This window comes from Ornithorhynchus anatinus, chromosome 1 (genome assembly GCF_004115215.2).
Source record: "Ornithorhynchus anatinus isolate Pmale09 chromosome 1, mOrnAna1.pri.v4, whole genome shotgun sequence".
Taxonomy (NCBI): domain Eukaryota; kingdom Metazoa; phylum Chordata; class Mammalia; order Monotremata; family Ornithorhynchidae; genus Ornithorhynchus; species Ornithorhynchus anatinus.
Window position 1 is genome coordinate 82911163 of NC_041728.1, and position 22493 is coordinate 82933655.

At 42.0% G+C, this 22493-nt stretch overlaps 1 long non-coding RNA gene across 1 annotated transcript in view; it reads right to left on the bottom strand.

The window, feature by feature from the left end:
* Positions 1–22493, bottom strand: part of LOC120638403 — a 37875-nt gene that overhangs the window by 12593 nt on the left and 2789 nt on the right. Inside the window, exon 2 of the long non-coding RNA XR_005660053.1 lies at positions 20664–20739. This is a non-coding gene — a long non-coding RNA (uncharacterized LOC120638403). The remainder of the gene's footprint in view (positions 1–20663; positions 20740–22493) is intronic.

Genomic DNA, 22493 nt, shown 5'->3' on the forward strand with positions numbered 1-22493 from the left:
TGGGCCACGTCCTCCCGCGGTCCTGGAATGCCCTCTTTCCTCACCTCCGTCAATCTAATTCTCTTCCCCTCTTCAAATCCCTACTTAAAGCTCACCTCCTCCAAGAAGCCTTCCCAGACTGAGCTCCCCCCTTTTTCCCTCTGATCCCTCTACCCCCCCTTCACCTCTCCGCAGCTTAACCCTCTTCTCCCCCCTTTCCCTCTCCTCCTCCCCCTCTCCCGTCCCACCCCCTCAGCACTGTACTCGTCTGCTCAACTGTATATATCTAAATCACCCTATTTATTTTGTTTATTTTGTTTAATGAGAGGTACATCACCCTGATTCTATTTCACCCTGATTCTATTTATTTGCCATTGTTTTAATGAGATGTTCTTCCTCTTGACTCTATTTATTGCCATTGTTCTTGTCTGCCTGTCTCCCCCGATTAGACTGTAAGCCCATCAAAGGGCAGGGACTGTCTCTATCTGTTGCCTATTTGTACATTTCAAGCGCTTAGTACAGTGCTCTGCATATAGTAAGCGCTCAATAAATACTATTGAATGAATGACATCCAACAACAGGTGTTTTGAAGGCAGGAGGAGATGCAAGACTGGAGAGAGGAAGAGAGATCAGAGGAGATGTAGATTTGGGTATTAACTGCATAGAGATGGTAGTTGAAGCCTTGGGAGAGAAGGAGTTCTCCAAGGGAATGAGTGTAGGTGGAGAATAGAAGGGGACTGAAAGGGATTGAGACCTGAACCTTGAAGGACCCCCACAGTTAGTGGGTGGGAGGCAGAGGAGGAGCCCGTGAAGGAGAATGAGAATGAACAGCTAGAGAGATAATAGGAGAAGAGGAAAGAGTCAGTGAAGCCAAGGTTGAATACATTTCCAAGAGATGGGACTGGTCCACAGTGTCAAAAGACAGCTGAGAGGTCGAAGAGGATTAGGATGGAGTAGAAACCATTGGATTTGTAATAATAATAATAATGTTGATATTTGTTAAGTGCTTACTATGTGTCAAGCACTGTTCTAAATGCTGGGATAGATACAGAATAATCAGGTTGTCCCATGTAAGGCTCACAGTCTTAATCCCCATTTTACAGATGAGGTAACTGAGGCACAGAGAAGCTAAGTGACTTGCCGAAAGTCACACAGCTGACAGGTGGCGGAGCCAGCATTATAAACTTTGACTTCTAAACCCAGGCTCCTTCCAGTGAGCCACGCTGCTTTTCTATTGAACTAAATTTTACATTTCAAGCTCTTAGTACAGTGCTCTGCACACAGTAAGCACTCAATAAATATGAGTGAATGAATGAATTGAATGAATTTGGCAAGAAGGAGATCATTGGTGACCTTTGAGAGGGCGGTTTCCGTAGAGTGTAGGGGGTCCAGGAGAGAATTGGAGGACAGGAATATGAAACAGCGGGTGTAGATGACTCACTCAAAGAGTTTGGAAAGGAATGGTAAGATAGGGATGGGGCTATAACTGGAGGAAGCCATAGGGTCAAGGAAGGATTTTTTTTTTTAGGATGGGGGAGATCCCTCTCCTAATCAGGCTCTCCCTCACCCAATATCTATGGCCATGAATACTAACTACCACTCTCACACAGACTGTTCCTTCTTGTGGAGCAGATAAGGATAGAAAGTGACATAAGAAGCAGTGTGGCCTAGTGAAAAGAGCACGGGTTTGGGAGTGAGAGGTCATAGGTTCTAATAGAGGCTCCACCAATAATCAGCTGTGTGACTTTGGGCAAGTCAGTTAACTTCTCTGTCTCAGTTACCTCATCTGTAAAATGGGGATTAAGACTGTGAGCCCCACGTGGGAAAACCTGATTAACTTGCATCTCCTCCAGTATTTAAAAGAGTGGTTGGCACATAGTAAGTGCTTAACAAATACCATCATCATCATTATTATTATTAGTAAAAGAAAACCACTCCCACCTGAGTACTAAGCAGTCAAAAAAATCAATGGTATTTATTGAGCTCTTACTGTGTGCAGAGCACTTTACTGAGTACTTAGCAGAGCTCTGTCCTCTCTCATGCTCTATTTCTGGACTGGTGCTTATGGGCAGGTATTGCTTCTACTTGTTGCTGAACTGTACTTTCCAAGAGCTTAGTACAGTGCTCTGCACAAAGTTAGAGCTCAATAAACACGAATGAATGAATGGTGCTTCCACTGATTGTAAGATCCTCCTCTAAACGTCTTGTGGGCAGGGCAAAACCCGTCACATTGTTCACTCCCAAACTCTTAGTACAGTGCTTTGCCCACACAAAGTGATCAATAAATACCATTTATTTATTGAGTTCACATCATTTATTCCTAATGTATACCAGAGTAGCTGCATCCCAAACCCAGGATTCATCGAATTTTCATTTAGACTTGTTGCTGCTGAACAGCTGACACTTTCAGGCAGGGTTTCAAGGTAGCTAAGCTAATTTTTCACTTCTGATGTTTCTATTTTACAGCCCAGATTGCATTTCAATGGAAATAGACATTTTCTTCATTCAACAAATATATTAGATATATTAGCTATTTATCAAAGTCTAATAATCCTTAAATTTTTCATTTTCCAGTGAATTTCTGGGTCAAAAACTCCCCTGGAGACATAATCCTAACTCAGCCCTTCTTTGTATGCCTATAACGTGCAAATGCTCCTTTGAACGAGGCTCGAGGAAATCTGCTAGTGTGTCAGGGTTAATTGAAATTAGACGTAGAACTCCTTCCATTCCCGCACGCAAAAAATCAGCCTTAAAAATCCCATTTTAATCCAGAAATAGCTTTGTGTAAAAAGTGACTTGCTTCAGTTTATCCTATAATCATGTTTCCTTGCAAAACAAAATAGTGGGTGGACTCAATATGAAAATCTACAAAACACTTAGAAAAGCGATAGACAAGGAGAAAAATAACCCATTCCATCTGGTAGATCTGAAATAAACATCAGTTTTAGGGACTTGGATTTGAGACTGACCTATATTCTCGCAAGGACTTCCCACTCTTACCTGAAAGTCGAATGAAGAGAGAAAAAACTAGGTAAGTGAGATTTAGTAATTGATTTTAGGATTTGCCCTTTTGTGTAGAGAAGAAAAAATCTCTTCCTGTCAACCAAATGCCTACTCAGTCATTATTTAATTTTAGATGTAAAGTAAATATGACTTGCAGCAGTATGGTAATTGAAAGGTGCCGACTGTTCAGAGTAGGAAGAAGCTGAGACTGGGATTAAACAAGGGTCCCTGACAATGAGATGTCTCTAACTCTGCCCCCCATGTGGGTGTTTTTTTCTGTTGGAACAACCAAATAATAATGGTATTTATTAAGTTCTAAATATGTCCAACTATGCTAAATGTTGGGTTGCATACAAGAGATCATATTGGGCACAATCCTTACCTCCAGTCTAAAAAGGAAGAACAAATAGAATAAGGAGGAGGAAGAGAAGGAGAAGAAGAAGCATTTTAAAAAAAATTTACAGATGAAGAAACTGAGGCACAGAGAGGTTAAGTGACTTGCTCAGGGTCACACAGCAGGAATGAAGCCAAGCCTGGAGGAGAATCAGCAGCATGGCCTTAATGGAAAGAGTACAGGGCTAGGAGACAGGGGTTCCAATACCAATTCCACCATTTGCCTGCTATGTGACCTTAGGCAAGTCATTAATTTACCTGTGCCTTGGTTTCCTCATCTTTAAAATGGAAACTAAATACCTGTTCTCCTTCCCTTTTAGAATGTGAGTCCTATGTGGGACAGGGACTGTCCCCCAATGCTTACCACACAGTAATACCAATATTATTATTATTATTTCCATTTTCATTATAATTAGTAATAGTATTACTATTATTGACTAAATCCCGACTCTGCCACTTGTGAGCTGTGTGACCTTGGGCAAATCACTTAACTTCTCTGTGCCTCAGGTACCTCATTTGCAAAATGGAGATTAAGACTGTGAGCTCCACGTGGGACAACCTGCTTACCTTGTATCTACCCCAGTGCTTAGAACAGTGCTTGGCACATAGTAAGTGCTTAACAGATACCAACATTATTATACATATGGTCCTCGGCACCAGGGTTTATTTGTGGGTTGACTAGGGAAAAAGGCTTAAAGCCAGAGGGGAAATTATCCATTTGCTCAAAATGGATTTTATTTCCCATTTGTCTATCACCAAAGAATAACTGAGATTCAGTTCCTAATTGAATTCACTGTTTTGCCTATCTCACTGAATATAAGGCTGAAATTAGAGCGATCAAAAAGGAATTTGGGGAGTGCAGAGAGTCAAAATCCCAAATAGAATTTATAACTCAAGTTCTAGACTTTTTGCAACCTTTCAAAATAATGTTAAAATATCTTCCTGTTCCTACATGATTCCATTTAGCTCAGCTAAGTACAAGTCAGGCATCAGTATAGAAAAGAGTTCTCAGGAGCATTAGAAATTAAAATTTCTCAGACTATAGCAATGCTTACTTAGTCAAATATATACAAGCTTCAGCAGTTTCCTCAAAAATCTTTCATGAAATCCTCTGGCCACTTTCTAAAAATGCAAGTTAAAGCTAAAGAGATACTCCATGAAAATGATTTGGTTAGCAATTTCAAAATGGAGAATTTGTGCATTTCAATACAGGAATTAAAAACTGATTATATTCACCAGTATTTTATAGTAATGTTAATGAATCTCAAGAAATTGAGAAAGGACCCAAATCTTACCACATTTTCTGTAATTCTTAACTTTAACTTTTTAGCCTTTCATCCAAGGAAGAATATCAAATCATTCTTGAATATTATAAGGAAGATAACAATGAACAGCTTCACTTCAGCAAATCAATCAATGGTATTTATTGAGTGCTTACTGTGGGCAGAGCACTATCCTGAGCACTTGCAAAGATATAATACAACAGAGTTCGTAGACACGTTCCCTGCCCACAGTGAGCTTACAGTCTAGAAGGGGAGACAATATAAATAAAAAATTTAAAGATGTGTATCAAAATGCTGTGGGGCTGAGGTAGGACAAACTCTTCTTCAAAGAAGCATTCAGAACACACTGAAGAAGGGCAACCACATCTTTATGAATATGCAAGAATTAAAAACACCCTTCTTATCTAGTATTTGGTTATTGAACTTTCCCAGCAGGCTGTGCCATGGGAATAGCTAGGAGGCAGACATCAGACAATTTCAGAAAAGGAGAGGCTATTAAAATTTCTCTCTTTTTTTTTAAAGTCCTTTTTCATCTTAAAAAGAATGATCTACTATCTACAGGCAAGAATTTCAGTGGGGATTATTTGTGTGGCACATGTAGGGATTTTAGTATCTGCACACTTCTATTAGGCTTTAACTGTGTCTTTGGGAATCATCAAACTACTGTGACAGCCATTCCCCCCCAAAAGTCTTTTACTTCTTAATTGTACCACATCTAAGAAGAAGGGGTGAGTGAGGAGACTCCTATTTTCAGCTGCCTTTATCCTTAGCTATAAAGCAGAACAGACAGGTTCTAAGTGCAAAGGAGGGGTGTGTAGGGTGAAATGACAAAAAAGAAAACACAGTTCTTTGAAAACTAGTGCTAAGTGTAAAAATGAGTGACTAGAGGAGACAGACATGGTCTTTTGACACAATGGTTACTTTGATTCCCATTGTGCTGGCCATCACTGGAACAAGCACACAGAAATGAATTCTGGGCCATTTAATGTTTAGAAAAAGATAGCTAGAACATATGCCGATAGATCCAATTATTAAGGGTTTGGGAAATTTTCTGCCTCAGAGTCTCTGCCAGTAATGCTTCTTTCACTGGTGTCTTGACCCCAGAGCTAGTTGAAGGCCCATGTCTCCCAAGAAGCCTTCCCTAAGCCCTCAGTTCCTCTCCTCCCACTTCCTTCTGACTTGCCCTTACATTTGGATTTCCTCCCTTTATTCACCCCAAACTCAGCCATACAGCACACTTACATAATTTATTACATAGCATGGCTCAGTGGCAAAGAGGCCGGGCTTAGGAGTCAGAGGTCATAGGTCTGAATCCCGGCTCTGCCACTTGTCAGCTATGAGACTGTGGGCCAGTCATTTCACTTCTCTGGGCCTCAGTTCCCTCATCTGGAAAATGCGGATGAAGTCTGTGAGCCCCACGTGGGACAATCTTATGACCCTGTACCTATCCCAGAGGTTAGAACAGTGCTCTGCACATAGTAAGCGCTTAACAAATACCAACATTATTATTATAATACATAATGTTCACTCTGTAATTTATTTATATTCATGTCTGTCTGCCCTCTAGGCTGTAAGCTTGTTGTGGACAGGGAGCGCATCTACCAATTCTGTTATATTGCACTTTCCCAATTGCTTAGTACAGTGCACTAAGCAATACACAGTAAATGGTCAGTAAATGCTATTGACTGATTGGTCCAGATTCTCAGGGGCTTGAAATCTAAACCTCCCAATATATTGACCCGAGTTGGTCTTAGGAGAAACTAGGAGTGCTGTGGGTTAGGTAGACGGCTAGACAACCTGCACATTCATTCATTCAATTGTATTTATTGAGCGCTTACTGTATTTTTTCTGCAGAAGCACTCTTGGGAAGCAGCTTGGCCTACTGGAAAGAGCACGTGCCTTGGACTCAGATGGACTTGGGGTCCAATTCCAGTTCTGCTATGTACCTGCTGGGTGACCTTGGGCAAGTCACTTAACTTCTGTGCCTCAGTAACTTCATTTGGAAAATGGGGATTAAGACTGTGAACCCCATGTGGGACATGGATTGTGTCCAACCTGCCTAGCTTGTATCTACCCCGTACTTAGTGCTCAGTGCTCAGCACATAGTAAGTGCTTAACCAATTCCATAAAAAAGGACTTTTTGAGAGTTAAGACAACTAAAATGAAGAGTTTTAAACTAAGAATTTCCAATTCACATGCTTTTTGGAATTAGGACATTAGGAAGATAATACTACACCTCCTGAGAGGAGGCCACAAGAGATGGTACTCAGGCATGGCATGTGGTGGGGGGCAGGGCCCCTTCTGATCCACTCAATATGTCCACCAGGCATGCACTGAGACTCATTTGCTTCCCTGAACACTGCACATGTGCAGTGGCCATATTTGTCTTCTGATCCCTCCTTTCCCCAGCTGATGAAGTCTCTGCCACAAAGTTTATTTGTTTTTAAATTATCTTTACCAAGGCTTCTAGAAGGGAAAGGAATTAAATGGCACGAGAAGGGCAACAAAGGGAAGGAGCAATGATGTCAGACAGACTGGCAGGAGGCAGAGGGAGCTGAGGCCCTAGGAGATGGGTGGTGAGTGGTGTGGAAGCGTGGGGATCAGAGCCCAACTTCAGCCCTGGTTTTAGGAGTTGGGCAAGAGCTGGGCACAAGGAAGGATGTGGACCCCAGCAACAGTTGCAGGCTACTGAAATAGCAAGTTGTACTAAATAAGTGAAGTTCTTCTAAAGAAATAGTGCCCTACATCATCATTTGGTTCACCTAAAGGTTGTGCTGTTCTTAGGATGCCTCTCCTGACTTTGGGGACTGGGGAACTGAGCTGGAGTTTGGTTTTCACAGTGCTCTCTGATGGCCAGTTGAGAGCAATCTCCCATCCCCCTCCTGCTCTCTCCCTGACACCTTCCCAATCCTGAGCTTGTGCAGAGTCTTTGGAATTCCAGGGTGTCAGCTCCAGGTGGAGGGTCAATCCCCAAAATGAGGGCAGCCCGTGGCCTCCATATTAGAGGGTCCCTGGCCTCAGGATCAGGTGACCCAAGAACCCCTCCAAGCCACCTCGCTGTTCACTTGGTCTCTCTGAGCCCTCACTACTGGTGGCTCCTCTTGTAGCTCTGCCCTGAAGCGAGGGGCAGAGAGTGGGTCAAGGTCAGGGTGTTAGCATTTTCAGAGAAGTCTTCTGTACCCTAGGGCCCCACAGAGGAGGAGGAGGAGGAAGTGGAAAAGCAAAAGGTAACTTTCTGCCTGTTTGGAGTCTTTGCCAGCTGAAGGTAGGGGTGGTTCCCAGGGATCAGCCCTTCCCTCCTGCCAGGGAGCCAAGCTATCTGGGGGTAGCCTGCAGGATTCCAGGACTTCCCTTTGGGGTCAGCTTCCTGTAACCCCCAATGCCCACTTGAGAACAATTTGAAATGTCTCGCTCTATCTTGGCTTGAGAGCCAATTTTGGTACCAAGAACAGTCAGACGTAGCTCGCGAACCAGAAGGAGCTGACCCCTGACTTAATGGTTTGAGGACATGATTTGAGAACTCAGAGAGGGCTCAGAGATTTAATTCCTGATTCCAGTGAATTTTCCAGCTTGCTGCCTAACATTGGATAAGTTAATTCATTGCCTGGTGAAGGAACAAAAGTCTTCCTTCTAAGAACCCTCCAGTGTCTTTTAAAACACTGCATATATTAGCAAGAGTCACCATTTAGAGGAGCTGAGTGTTGCAAGCTTTCGGCTTTCCCCACAACAAATTCCATTACCATCTTCACCTTTCCATATTTTAGTTTCTTCAGATATTTAATGATGCCCACCACAAGGAGAGAAATAAGTAGATTCATTAAATAGTTCATCAGGGTTTTGAAAGAATTAAAGTTTCATACAACTCCCTGCAGTATTTTAATGTGATCTATGAGTCATGTGCTTTTCTGTTAAAATGACAGTCTTGCAAAAGTCTTCGAGGTGTTAATGTATACCAAAAAATTTGGGAGCAGAAATAATGGGTTCCTTTATGGGTCTAGTCTTCACAGTTCTATTCTTATTTGCATGCCCAGAGGTTCCATCTATGGGAGGGAAGGCCTCGTCTTTCTTAACTTTAAAGAAATTACCTATTCATTTGGAACATTACCTGAAGGGAAGCTTTATAGTACTTTTCATTCATTTAATAGTATTTATTGAGCGTTTACTGTGTGCAGAGCACTGTACTAAGCGCTTGGAAAGTACAATTCAGCAACAAATAGAGATAATCGTTGCCCAACAGGACTTGAAATAATAATAATAATAATGTTGGTATTTGTAAAGCTCTTACTATTTGCCGAGCACTGTTCTAAGCACTGGGGTAGACACTGGGGAATCAGGTTGTCCCACGTGGGGCTCACAGTCTTCATCCCCATTTTACAGATGAGGGAACTGAGGCACCGAGAAGTAAAGTGACTTGCCCAAAGTCACACAGCTGACAAATGGCTGAGCAGGGATTTGAACCCATGACCTCTGACTCCAAAGCCCGTGCTCTTTCCACTGAGCCACGCTGCTTCTCTAAGTACTTATCTAAGTACTTCTAGTACTTCTCTAAGTACTTATCCATCAAGTACTTAGTACAGGTATAGTCCTAGTCACATCCACCCTACGACACGCAAAATCCGGTGATGCATCACACACTAATTGCTGATGTGTGCCAGGATCCATAAACCTTATCCCTAAAATTACAACCAATCCCAGCTGGTAAATCAATTTTCTCCTCCCCTCCTCTTCCCCAGCATCTCTCTTTTCCCTCTCTTTTCTGTTCCAAGCAGTTTTCTCTCTACCACCCGCATACCCTGAACTCAGTACCTCTTCTCCTATCTCTCTCCAGCCCCTTACTCTATTTTTGCTTAGCTAATGAGCATCTGGGGCCTTATTCATTCCCTGAGCTGGCTTTGTCCAAAAGTGTGAATTGGCAATGTCCCGACTGAGACCCTCTGGAGGGCCAGATACCTGGGTTCCACCCCACCTCCTAGTCCCAAGAAGTGGGGGTGTTAGCTTGGTTTCCCAGCTGTCTCCCCTCTCTCCATTCTGCTGGCTGTAACATCCTCTGCTTTGTGCTCCCAGTTCCAATTTTTCTCAAGCATCGCTCTAGTCACGGTGACTGCACCCAGATTCTAACCTCTGCTTGGAGGTGGTGGGGCTATTACTAGACCAACAGGTTCCCCAGGAACTCCAATCTCTGCTGCAGCTGGCTGCTATCTCCTCCTCCCCAATCCCTTCTTCCCCCGCCCTCCCCCGTAGAGACTCTCCATCGGCAGCCGCCAATGCCGCTGGTCCGAAACCACTTGGTTTCCATGGCAATGGAGCTGGCCACTCCACTACTGTAGAGAACAGACCCAGGCAGCTGGATGAGGGAAGGCAGCACAAGCAGGGAAGGTGAGAGCTGGCCAGGCAGAAGCAAGAGGGGATGTAGCCAGCCTAAACAGAACTGGCTCGTCACAGCTTGGGGCAAAGAGGACTCAGGCATAGATTCTAATGGCTTTCCAAATGGCAGGGAGCTCCCAGAAGGACTCTACAACAGTTTCCAGCTTTACTCCTAGTGGCAGTGGCACATGGTTTCAGCAAGAGACACCTGAGTTTACAGAAAAAAAAATTCTGGGTGGTTAGAGGGGTATGTGAGGACCAGAAAAGTCCAGAGGAATAGTAGAGGGACCTGGATGAGAGTTGGGAATGCCAGAGAGCGCCTCTAGACTGTATGCTCATTGTGGGCAGAGGACTTATCTACCAACTCTACTGTAGAGTTGTAGTCTACTGTAGTCTCCCAAGTGCTTAGTTCAGTGCTCTGCACATGGTATGCACTCAATACTACTGATTGATGGGTACAGTGTTATTTTAACTTTAGAGTTTGACTGGTTCTGAAATGGAACCCAATTGCACAAAAGTCTATAGTAAAACATACTCTGTGATACAGCAGTCATGATACAGTCAATTGTATTTATTGAGCACTTACTGTTCATTCATTCAATTCAATCGTATTTGTTGAGTGCTTACCGTGTGCAGAGCTCTGTACTAAGCACTTGGAAGAGTACAATGCAACAATAAACAGACATATTCCCTGTCCACAACAAACTTATATTCCAGAGGGATTGATACAAGCCATATTGTGGAGGAATGTACTATGGAAACATCCTGGGATATGCCCGTGCAGTGTTGGGTAGACTTTAGATACTTAATGAATATCTGTTGAGTAATTGACTGAAAAAGTACAGGTCTAGAAGTCAGAGGATGTGGGTTCTAAAACAGTCTCCTGCTGTGTGACCTTGGGCAAGTCACTTGACTTCTTTGTGCCTCATTTTTCTCCACTGTAAAGTGAGGATTCAAACATTGCTTTCCCTTATATTTAAACTGTGAGCTCCATGTGAGACAGGGACTGTGTCCAAACTGACTATCTTGTATCTATCCCAGTACTTAGAACAGTGCTGGATATATAATAAGAGGCTAAAACCATAAACAAATGCCATTGATGGGTAAGTTCTGACCTTTCATGCTTGGAAGAATGGCTCAAATATGGAGGAATCTGCTTTCAGTTTAGTAATTATTGTTTATGCTGATAAGCCCACTGATTTTTCTGTGTTTGTGCAAGAACCCTGCAGACCATTATTGAAGAAAACTGATTTAAATTAAGCCAGTGCAGACATGAAAGTAAAAGAGAGATTGAGGCCGCTCCTGAAAAAATTTAAATGGAAAGAAATATTTCAATCCAGAACTTGCAACATCTCATCTACATTACTATTTTATTTTCCAGCAGTACTAGTTAAATCCTTACTATGTGCCAGGCACTGTATTGAGCACTGGAGTAGATACAAGATAATCAGGTTGAATACAGTCCCTGTTCCACTTGTGGCTCACAATCCAAGCTGGAGGGAGGATGATTTAAATTCCCACTTTTCAGATGAGAACTGAGGCCCAGAAAAGTTTAGTGACTAGTCCACAGTCACACAGCAGACAAGTGACAGAGCTGGAATTAGAACCCAGAACCTCTGACTCCCAGGCCTGTGATCTTTTTTTTTAATGATTTCTGTTGTGTTACTATGTGCCAGGTACTGTATTAAGAGCTGGTGGAGATACAAGCTAATCAGATTTGATGCAGTCTATGTCCCACATGGGGTCCACAGTCTTAATCACAGTATTACAGATGAGGTAACTGAGGCACAGAGAAGTTAAGCAACTTGCCTAAAGTCACACAGCAGGCACTTGGCAGAGGCTGGATTAGAAGTCATGTCCTTCAGACTCGCAGGCCCATGCTCTATCCACTAGACCATGAGGCTTCTTTCCAATAGGCCATGCTCCTTCCCCAAATTGTAGCAGTGCTGCTGCTTTCAAAGTAGCATTCATTCAATATTCAATAGTATTTATTGAGCACTTACTATGTGCAGAGCACTGTACTAAGCACTTAGAATGTACAATTTGGCAACAGATAGAGACAATCCCTGTCCAGTGATGAGCTCACAGTAGTACTCACTGCAATTATTAAGTGCTTACTGTATGCAGAGTACTGTATTTTGTAATGGCTGTGAGAGAATCCACAGGTGAGAATTAGACATGGTCCCTGTCCATTGGTGGGTTTACAATTTGGTGGGTTCACAATCTAAGAGGAGAAATGAGTTCAACCCTACATCATGCTGTGTGTCACATGCTGTCAGTACTGGTTTCCCAACTGTACCATCTGCAGTAGAGTTTAAGCTTCTCAGGATTTGCATCCACAATAAGTGAGTTGGCAGAAACATTTTAGTAGAAAGTGAAAATGCTACTTCAGTGTGTCAAGAGGCTAACTCCTTTTTCCCTCTTCAAGAGAGAACTGTGTTTAACAATTACAGTCAAACAATATTAGAATGATAGTTCAATAGCTCACCCAACACATCTGGTACTGGCATCTCCCTTTAAACATACAGGTTAAAACCCAGTGATGGCGTAGTGGATAGAGCACAGGCATGGGAGTCAGAAGACTGTGAGTTCTATTCCCAGCTTCACAACTTGTCTGCTGTGGGACCTTGGGCAAGTTGCTTCACTTCTCTGGGCCTCACTTACCTCATCTGTAAAGTGGAGATTGAGACTGTGAGCCCCACTGGAACAGGGACTGTGTCCAATCCAATCTGTTTGTATCTACCCCAGAGCTTAGTACAGTGCATGGCACATAGTAAGCACTTAACAAATACCACAATTATTTTCATTCAGTATTATTAAGGATCACCAGTGCAGAAAATGTAGCCAGCAGACAAGAACAGTGCAGGCATCTCAGGTGTTGGGCTTTCTGGAATCCTTAAGCTCTGAAATTGCATTTTTATAGGATGTTGTCCCAAATAAATCAGTAAATTCTTTGGATCCATTTTATGTAATAATGCTACAAATGCAAGTTAAATATGAATTTTGGTAGTTTGAATAGCAAATCATGTGTAAAATATTTGGAGTGTTACTGACCTTTTGACTGATTTTGGCCCTAAGCTTACAACACTAGAACATGTCTTCTGTATAGGATTCATTCATGTATTTATTGAGTGCTTACTGTGTGCAGAGTACTGTACTAAGTGCTTAGAAAGTACAATACAGTAATAAAGAGAGACCATCCTTGCCCATAATGGGCTCACAGCTGGGTGAAGACAATGCTCAAATAGTAAGTTCTTTGTGGGCAGGGAATGTATCTGTTATATTGTACTCTCCCAAGCACTTACTAGAGTGCTCTGCATGCAGTAAATGCTCAGTAAATAACCCATTATATTTATCGATTAATAACTCAGCATCTAGAAACTAGGACAAAGGATGCCAGAAAAGTATTTCAGTGAATAATTTCAATACCTTTTGAGAATGCTCACTAAAACCTAAATTCTTTAATTTTCACTGAATTGAAAGTAATCAAGAGATCATTTTTCAGCAGCTGAAAAATATCTTATATATTCTTGGACAGAGTCTGGGGCACTCCTTCTGGAGTTAGGAGAAGCTTCTAGTAAGGTACTTTGAATTTGGGAAGAACTCTCCGAGAGTGAAAGATCCTGTGGAAATACTTAGATAACTCATCCCTAAATATGAAAATGGAAGTAAGGAAGTATACCATCACCTTGTTTCCACCAAATGTCCTTCACAACATCGCTAAAATCTGTCCTTTCCTCTCCATCCAAACTGTTACCACCTTAATCTAAGGATTTATCCTATCCTGCCTTGATTACCATTTCAGCCTCCTTGTTGACCTTCATGCCTCCTGTCTCTCCCCATTCTAGTCCATACTTCACTCTGCTGCCCGATCGTTTTTCTGTAAAAATATTCAGGCCATTTTAAATTCATTCAATCGTATTTATTGAGCACTGCCTCTGTGCAGAGCACTGTACTAAGAGCTTGGGAGCATACAATATAATAGACACATTCCTTGACCACAACAAGCTTACAGTCTCTCCACTCCTCAAGAACCTCCGGTGGTTGCCCATCCACTTCCATATCAAACAGAAACCCCTTACCCGCGGCTTTAAAGCACTCAATTGCCTTGTCCCTTCTTACCTTGCCTCACTGCTCTCCTTCTACAACCCAGACCTCACACTTGGCTACTCTAATGCCAACCTGCTCACTGTACCTTAATCTTTTCTCTCTCACTGCCAACCTCTTGCCCCTGTCCTTCCTCTGGTCTGGAACACCCTCCCTCTTCATATCTGATGGACGATTACTCTCCCCACCCTTCAAAGCCTTATTATTATTATATTATGTATTATTATAAATGATAATAATGACAGAGGTCGTGGGCTCTAAGCCTGGCTCTGCCACTTGTCAGGTGTGTGACCTTGGGAACTCACTTAACTTCTCTGGACCTCAGTTTCCTCATCTGTAAAATGGGGATTGAGACTGTGAGCCCCATGTGAGATAACCTGATTACCTTGTATCTACCCCAATGCTTAGAACAGTGCTTGGCACATAGTAAGCACTTAACAAATACCATAATAATAATTATTATTATTAAGAGCTAATTATGTGCCAGACACTATACTAAGCTCTGGAGTGGATACAAGCAAATTGGGTTGGACACAGTCCCTGTCCCATGTGGGCTCACAGTCTCAATCCCCATTTTACAGATGAGCTAACTGAGGCACAGAGAAGTGACTTGCCCAAGGTCACATGCAGACAAGCGGCAGAGTCGGGATTAGAACTCATGACCTTCTCACTCTCAGTCCTGTGCTATATCCACTACACCCTGCTGCTTCTTCCATCTTACTGAAGGCACATCTCCTCCCTTACAAAGCCCTCTTTTCCTTTTTTCCCCACTCCCTTCTGCATCCCCCTGACTTGCTCCCTTTATTCATCTTCCCTCCCAGCCCCACAGCACTTATGGGCATATCTGTAATTTTAATTATGGTAATGTTCGTCTCCCCTTCTAGACCGTAAGTTCATTGTGTGCAGGAATGTGTCTTTCATATCATATTGTATTCTCCCAAGCACTTACTACAGTCCTCTGCACACTGCGAGTACTCAATAAATATGACTGACTGATTCTGTTGCTACTGCTGAAAACAGAATACTGACTGGTTGGGCCACCGATATGAATCAGCACTGATATTCTGTTGTTCTTAATGGTCTATCTCTTATCTTTGTGCAGATCTTTGCTTTTCTGCCTCTTTCTAACTGTATAGTAATTATGGCATTTATCAATCTCTTAGTAAGTGTCAAAGTACAGTGCTAAATGCTGGGGTAGGTAAAAAATAATTGGATAATTTACAGCCCTTGCCCATTCAAACTGAGAGGATGAGCAGGTATCTTTTCCCTATTTTATAGAGGAAGAAACAGAGCCACAGAGAGGTTAAGAGACTTGCCCAGGGTCACACAGCAGGCCTATGGCAAATCCAAGTCTAGAATCTGGGTTTCAAGACTCATGCTCTGAGACTGTGAGCCTATGTAGGGCAAGTGCTGTATCCGATCTGATTATCTTGCATCTACCCCATGCTCAGGACACATTAAGGGCTTAATAGTAGACTGTCAACTCTTGTGGGTAGGGATCACATCTACCAGTACTTTTGTTTTATAGTTTCCCAAGAACCAAGTACAATGCTCTGCTTACAGCGAGAGTTCAATAAATAGCACTGGTTAGTGTTTTTCCTTGTTTATTTGAGTGGGGGGCTTCCAGCTTGCAACCTTATTTTCCTAGTTTTTCTGGGCATCGTGGCTTAGTGGCAAGAACGTGGGCTTGGGAGTCAGAGGTAGTGGGTTCTAATCCCGGCTCCGCCACTTATCAGCTGTGTGACTTTAGGCAAGTCACTTAACTTCTCTGTGCCTTAGTTACCTGATCTATAAAACGGGGATTAAGACTGAGCCCCACATGAGACAACCTGCTTACCTTGTATCTATCCCAGTGCTTAGAACAGTGCTTGCCATATAGTAAGCACTTAACAAATACCATCATTATTATTTCTCTGAGTGTTCTTTTAAATCTGAGGACAGCTCAAAAGCATGATTGGTTCTGCCTCACAATACTCTCTACTTATTTTCCTCTTGTCTGAAGGACTTGCAGGATGAACAAAGGCTTTCTACCCCAAAACTGCCTACTTTCAAGTCAAAACTGCTTTCTCTGGGAAGCCGTATAGAGGGAAAAGAGGAGAGAGAGGCTATGTCCATCCTGTAAAGAATAGGTCCACAAATCCTGAGAAGCAGAGGGTTGTGTCAATTGAGATTTGGAAAGTCAGCTATATATACTTTAGCTATAATATTCTACCAAATAATAGCAAGCCTCTTTGTCAGAATGGTCTGCATGCAAAGTTGAATGCTAAAGAAAAACATTTACCTCCAATTTTATACAGGAATAAGAGTAAAAAAAATTCTATTGAGATAATGCAAAGGAAGAGGGCACTAGGAAGGTAGAGGAGTGGGTGGCAAGGTGAGGCCTTCTGAGGTGAGTATTTAAAGCGTTGGGGGTGGCAGGTAGATAAGTGATTCCCCTCACCCTTACCTGCCACCCAGGCAAGGCCAAATGCCTAAATCTCTAGGTGGGGCCAAGGACCACGTTTTTCTGGTCAAGAGAGTTGCAGCAACAAGAGTGAGGGCTGGGGGTTCCTCCCACTTGAAGTATCCTGATCAGACACACATACATATACCTTAATTCTCCCTCTCTCTCTCCTCCCCTTCCCCACACCTAAATCAGTGAGAGGAAGCCCAGTTCCCACACAAGCATGGCATCCCGACACCAAAGCCCCCAGTCAGACTGGCCAGCCTGTCTCCTGAGCGGGTAAAGGAAGGAGCTTATTCAGAGAGGTATGTTCTTGTTGCAGACCATTAATTTGGGAAGAAATAAACTAACCCCAAGTAATCAGTTTTGAACAACTATTTGAGCAGATGTGAGGTGAACAAAATAATTCTGGGCTGGTAGTGGAAGGGCTAGCTGGACTATAAGAGTGGTCTATAGAGAATTGAGGAGAGCCTTATATGGGAAGGAATTTAGTGATTAGTTTCATGTCTTGCCAGTCATTCATTCATTCATTCAATAGTATTTATTGAGCGCTTACTATGTGCAGAGCACTGTACTAAGCGCTTGGAATGTACAAATCGGCAACAGATAGAGACAGTCACTGCCCATTTGACGGGCTTACATTCTAATCGGGGGAGACGGACAGACAAAAAAAATAGCAATAAAAAGAATCAAGGGGATGTACATCTCATTAAAACAATAGCAATAAATAACTCCTGATTCTTTCTCGCCATGCTTTTTGCTAACCAACATTTTAAACCAGAGTTGCTACACTTCTTCAGATAAAGTGATATTCTGAAATAATGCTTTCCTTTCAACAGCACATTTCAGATCTTAGGATAAATTTTTAAAAAGCACTCATCTAAGGCAATTTTAAGGAAGCACCGCATAGAACTATTTTTAAGAAGCTGGTATTTGAAGAGAATGAGAATTGGTAAAAAACCCCAAACAAATCCAGATAATGCTGTTCTGCAACATTCAGGGCCTAGAGTGAGTGAGTGAGTGTGTGTGTGTGTCCCCCTGTATTCATTAAGCACCTCCGTTCTCAGAGCAGAGGACCAGGCCCAGTGTGAAATTCAGCTTTTTTTCTGCAGGAAGGCAAGAATTTTAAAGAGTGGAAGGAAAGTATGAGGATGGATAAATAATGAGTAGGTCAGAAAAACAGATTACTCCAAGATTGTACTCTTTATATAAAGCATTTGAAACAGGACTCTAACGGCTACACATTCTTAGAGTTAGGGCAGGAGCCCCTGTAATGCAGAGAAGCCCATGAGAGAAAGGGTAACCCAAGTTGATCCCTTGTCCTGGGAGCACCTCTGCTCCACCCCTCTCCTCAAAGTCCTTCCTTCACTGATGGTTCTGGAGATATTTCTACACTGTTTCTAGGAGCAGTGCAGAGGTAAATTGTGAGAGGTAGGATGGGACTGACAGTCACCAGCACCCCAATTCACTACCAGTGGAACTCTCCCTACAGCAGAAATGCTTGGGTCCCCTTGGTAAGCTAATATCATTAGTAACATCCATAAATCCTGGGCCCCAACTACAGATTTGGTTTTTCAGGTTGAACTGTTTTCTCAGATAATAAGGTAGGTGGGAAGGAGCTCTTAAGGGCTTCTGTGTGCCGTTTTTATCCTACTTATACTGCTTTTAAATACTGGTGCGATGCAATTACATTACAAAATTCAAAGACAATTGATTATTTTTTCCCTCTAGCTTAAATGGAGTTCTTAAATATCTAATCTTAGAGAGTATCCAAAATCCCATAAGAATAATATCAGGTGACTGTTATAATCATTTATAAAAAAATAAATATGATAATCTGAAACCACTTCCTCCTTGAAACGATGCTGCTCATTTTCACTAACGACTGGAACGGTTCATTTCAGGGTTTGAAAAAATAGAAGCCCTGATTGACTGGATATTGTTAATTATGAGAAAATACCATAAAACTAAACATGCTCTCTCATTACAGAATCATTTAAAAATTATTTCTTTCATATTGTGCTACTAATTATTGACTCCACAAGCCTACATCATTTACATCATTTAAATTACTGCCCAGACTCATCCTAGCATCATTAAGTACTCTCTGAAACACACACAAATTAATCTATCAATGGCCCTAGCTACTAAATGTATTCTTAAATCCTGTGTAAATAATTTATCAAAGAGGAAATTCTACTATACCAGTGCCAGTCCATCCACTTAAGGTACAGTCTTGTGGATTTCTATTTATCTTTAGCTTCTAATAACTGTGGTATTTGTAAATATGTGTTAGGCACTGTACTAAGCACTGGGATAGGTACATCCTTCATCGGACTCACAGTCTAAGTAGGCAGGAGATCAGGTGTTGATGAGTGCCCATTTTACAGATGAGGTAACTGTGGCACAGAGAAGTTAATTGACTTACCCAAGGTCACAAAGCAGGCAAGTGTCAGAAATGGGATTAGAACCCAGTTCCCCTGACTCCCAGACCTGTACTCTTTCCACTAGGCCATGCTGTTTTGAAGACTGCATCCTAGATTGAGAGAGGAGATTTGTTTTATCCAAAGAAATCTTTTGAGAGTAGAAAAGGACTTTTTGGTGGGAGGAGACAGCTGGCTTTGCTCGGAGGGCAAAATTCTGGGCCAGGCCATTGGCTAACTGCTGTCCTCTGGCTGTTTTATCCCAGTCACAAGCAGCAAGGATACAGCATGACACAAAAGGCAGTCCCACTCACTAAGTTACATAAATAAGTATAAGGTCTTCCACTGAGAAGCTGTAAGGCTCAGTACAAAGAGCACAGGGTTGGGAGTTGGCAGACTCAGCTTCTATCCCAACTCTGCCATTTACCTGCTGGGAGATGTTGGGTAAGACATTTAACTTCTCTGTGCCTCAGTTTTCTCACCTGTAAAATAGAACATTTCTACCAACTCCGTTACATTGTTCTCTCCCAAGTGCTTAGTATAGTACTCTGCCCCCAGTAAGCACTCAATCAATACAATTGATTGAGATGAGGGTTAATGATCTATTTTCCCTCCACCTTAGATTGTGAGCCTCACGTAGGACGGGGATTGTAAGTGATCTGCTTATACTGTACCTAACCAGTGCCGTGCTTGGCACCGAGCCAGTGCTTAACTAATGCTACTATTATTATTATTCTGATATTAATTTAATATGAAGAACTATTTTACTTTTTGTTGAAGCACTTGAAAAGGTATTATTGCTTAGGACACTTTACTTCTTGATAATTTGGAATTTCCAGCAATATAACTTTCTAATAGATTGTAACACACTTAGAGACTAAAATTTTCAAACTAGAAAGTCAAAGAAATAGAGGAAAACAAGAATCTTCCTGCCTTCTAAATCCATTTCATTCAAGATCCATGCAGCTGTTCCTGGCCTAATAACTCCTGACTAATCACAGAAAAACAGAATGGCCTAGTGGATGGTAATTTGATGGTATTGATGTCTCCCCCTTCTAGACTGTGAGCCCACTGTTGGGTAGAGATCGTCTCTGTTGCCAAATTGTACTTTCCAAGTGCTTAGTACAGTGCTCTGCACAGAGTAAGCACTCAATAAATATGACTGAATGAATGAATAAATAAACAGTGGATAGATCATGGGCCTGGGAGACAATAGGACCTGCGTTCTAATCCCAGCTCTGCCACTTATCTGATGTGTGACCTGGGCAAGTCACTTCACTCTCTGTGCCTCAATTACCTCAACCGTAAAATGGGGTTTAATACTGTGAGCTCCAAGTAGGAAATGGACTGTATCCAGCTGATTAGCTTGTATCTACCCCAGCATTTAGTACTGTGCCGGGCACAGAGTAGGCACTTAATAAAAAAAAACACCATTGAAAAAGATACCAATCCTAAAAGAGAATTTCTGATATACCCCTTCAAAATTAGGGTAGTTTGGTAACAAGATATTTTCTCTTGCAACACCAGTCGAAAGGTATGCTACAAGGAGCAAGAGGAGGAATAGAGGAAATTGGCAGTAGATGGTGGAAGAAAAGGGGGAAATATAGTAAGTAAATGACTGAGATCAAAGAGTTAATTGGAGTGAAACAAGTAATTAATCACTCTCACCTTCCAGATTCTCCCAACCCTGACAAAGTGATGCTTTTTGAAACCCATGGTGTGATGTGTCAATTGAGAATAAAATCTGCAAAATCAAATATTACAGTAAGATATCAGACTTCAGAATTTATTTGTTGGATATCAGCAGTTTTCCAACTTCAGTAATCTATGGACTCATCTATAGTAAGCATATATCAGACCTCCACGCCTATCCTTTTCATATTAAAAAAAAATTGGTATATGGACAACTGTATTGCTTTGAATAAGTTAATTTACTCCAGACAGAGCTTTCAACATCTGCAATCCTTGTTTTTCACCAGTGACAGGGCCTAAGCCAAATACACACAGATAAAACAAAAACAAAAATTACTTTCCATTGTCACCAACTCCTGAATCCAACCCTCCACAGCTCAGCAGTGTTCAGCAGTGACAGGAAAGGATAAGTGTGGGTGTATTATTCAAAACATTTTACATTCTATAAACCTATCCCAGCACAGACACAGAGTCTGGCATATAGTCACTTAACTCCCTTATTATTACCCTTATAATAATAATGCTGATCATAATAACGATAATGATAATATTTCAAGAGGCTGCTTTCCAGAGGGCATTTAGCTAAGGCATCTACCCCACAGAAGCAGGCCACTGCTCCGGTCCTATCAGCAGTAGTTGCAATGGACCCAGCTGGTCCAGTGCTTTCAGACGGTGCGCACAAAAACATGAATTTACAAGCAGTTAGCAACCCTGAAGACAAAGCTTGAGCAAAGTAGAATAATTGTTATATTTGTTAAGCACTATGTGCCGAGCATTCTATTAAGCACTGGGACAGATGCAAGATAATAATAATAATAATAATGGTATTTATTAGCGCTTACTATGTGCTATGCACTGTTCTAAGCGCTGGGGTAGATACAAGGTAATCAGGTTGTTCCATGTGGGATTCACAGTCTTAATTCCCATTTGACAGATGAGGGAACTGAGGCCCAGAGAAGTTAAGTGACTTCCCCAAAGTCACACAGCTGACCGGGATTAGAACCCATGACCTCTGACTCCCAAGCCCAGGCCCTTTCCACTAAGCCATGCTGCTTCTCCAGACCACACATAGTACTCATCCCACATGGGGCTCACTATCTAACTAGGAGGGAGAACAGGTATCTAATCCCCATTTTACCAAAGAGGAAACTGAGTCAGTCAATTGCATTTATTGAGCACTTACTGTGTGCAGAGCACTGTACCAAGCACGTGGGAGAGTACAATTGAACAATATAAGAGACACATTCCCTGCCCACAATGAACTTACAGTCTAGAGGCACAGAGAAGTAAATTGCCTGTTCACCTTCCACTAGGCCACGTTGTTTCTCAAGCCTAGTGGAAATGTTTATCACCTCTAATCCTCTTCCCTCTTAAAATAAGATAAAGGATCAATCATAGAGAAGGGGTCCAAGTTGGAAGGGTTCATATAACAAAGCTTCATTTTATCTCTTGGCATAAGGAGTATATGGATCCCAGATTTGACCATGTTGGCTTGGCGAACTCTCACCCAGTGGGGATTGGAACTGGACAAGCACCTGGCCACCTGATTTTTGCACAAGGAAATATGCTTTTTCCTGGGGAAACCAAAGTAAGAAAACATTACCTCATCCCTTATTTAAATTAGCCTGGAAATGCTCTCTAAAATTTGGGTTTGTTCTCTTCTGAAAGCCTCAAACTTCATTAGCAGAAGCATTAAAGTCATTTTCTAGATCACTTTAGAGCATTTTAAGGCCCTCTGGAAAAGTACTGTTCAGTTTCAGCACAGCCCACAAATGACACAACAAACTTTTGCTTCATTATTGTCTG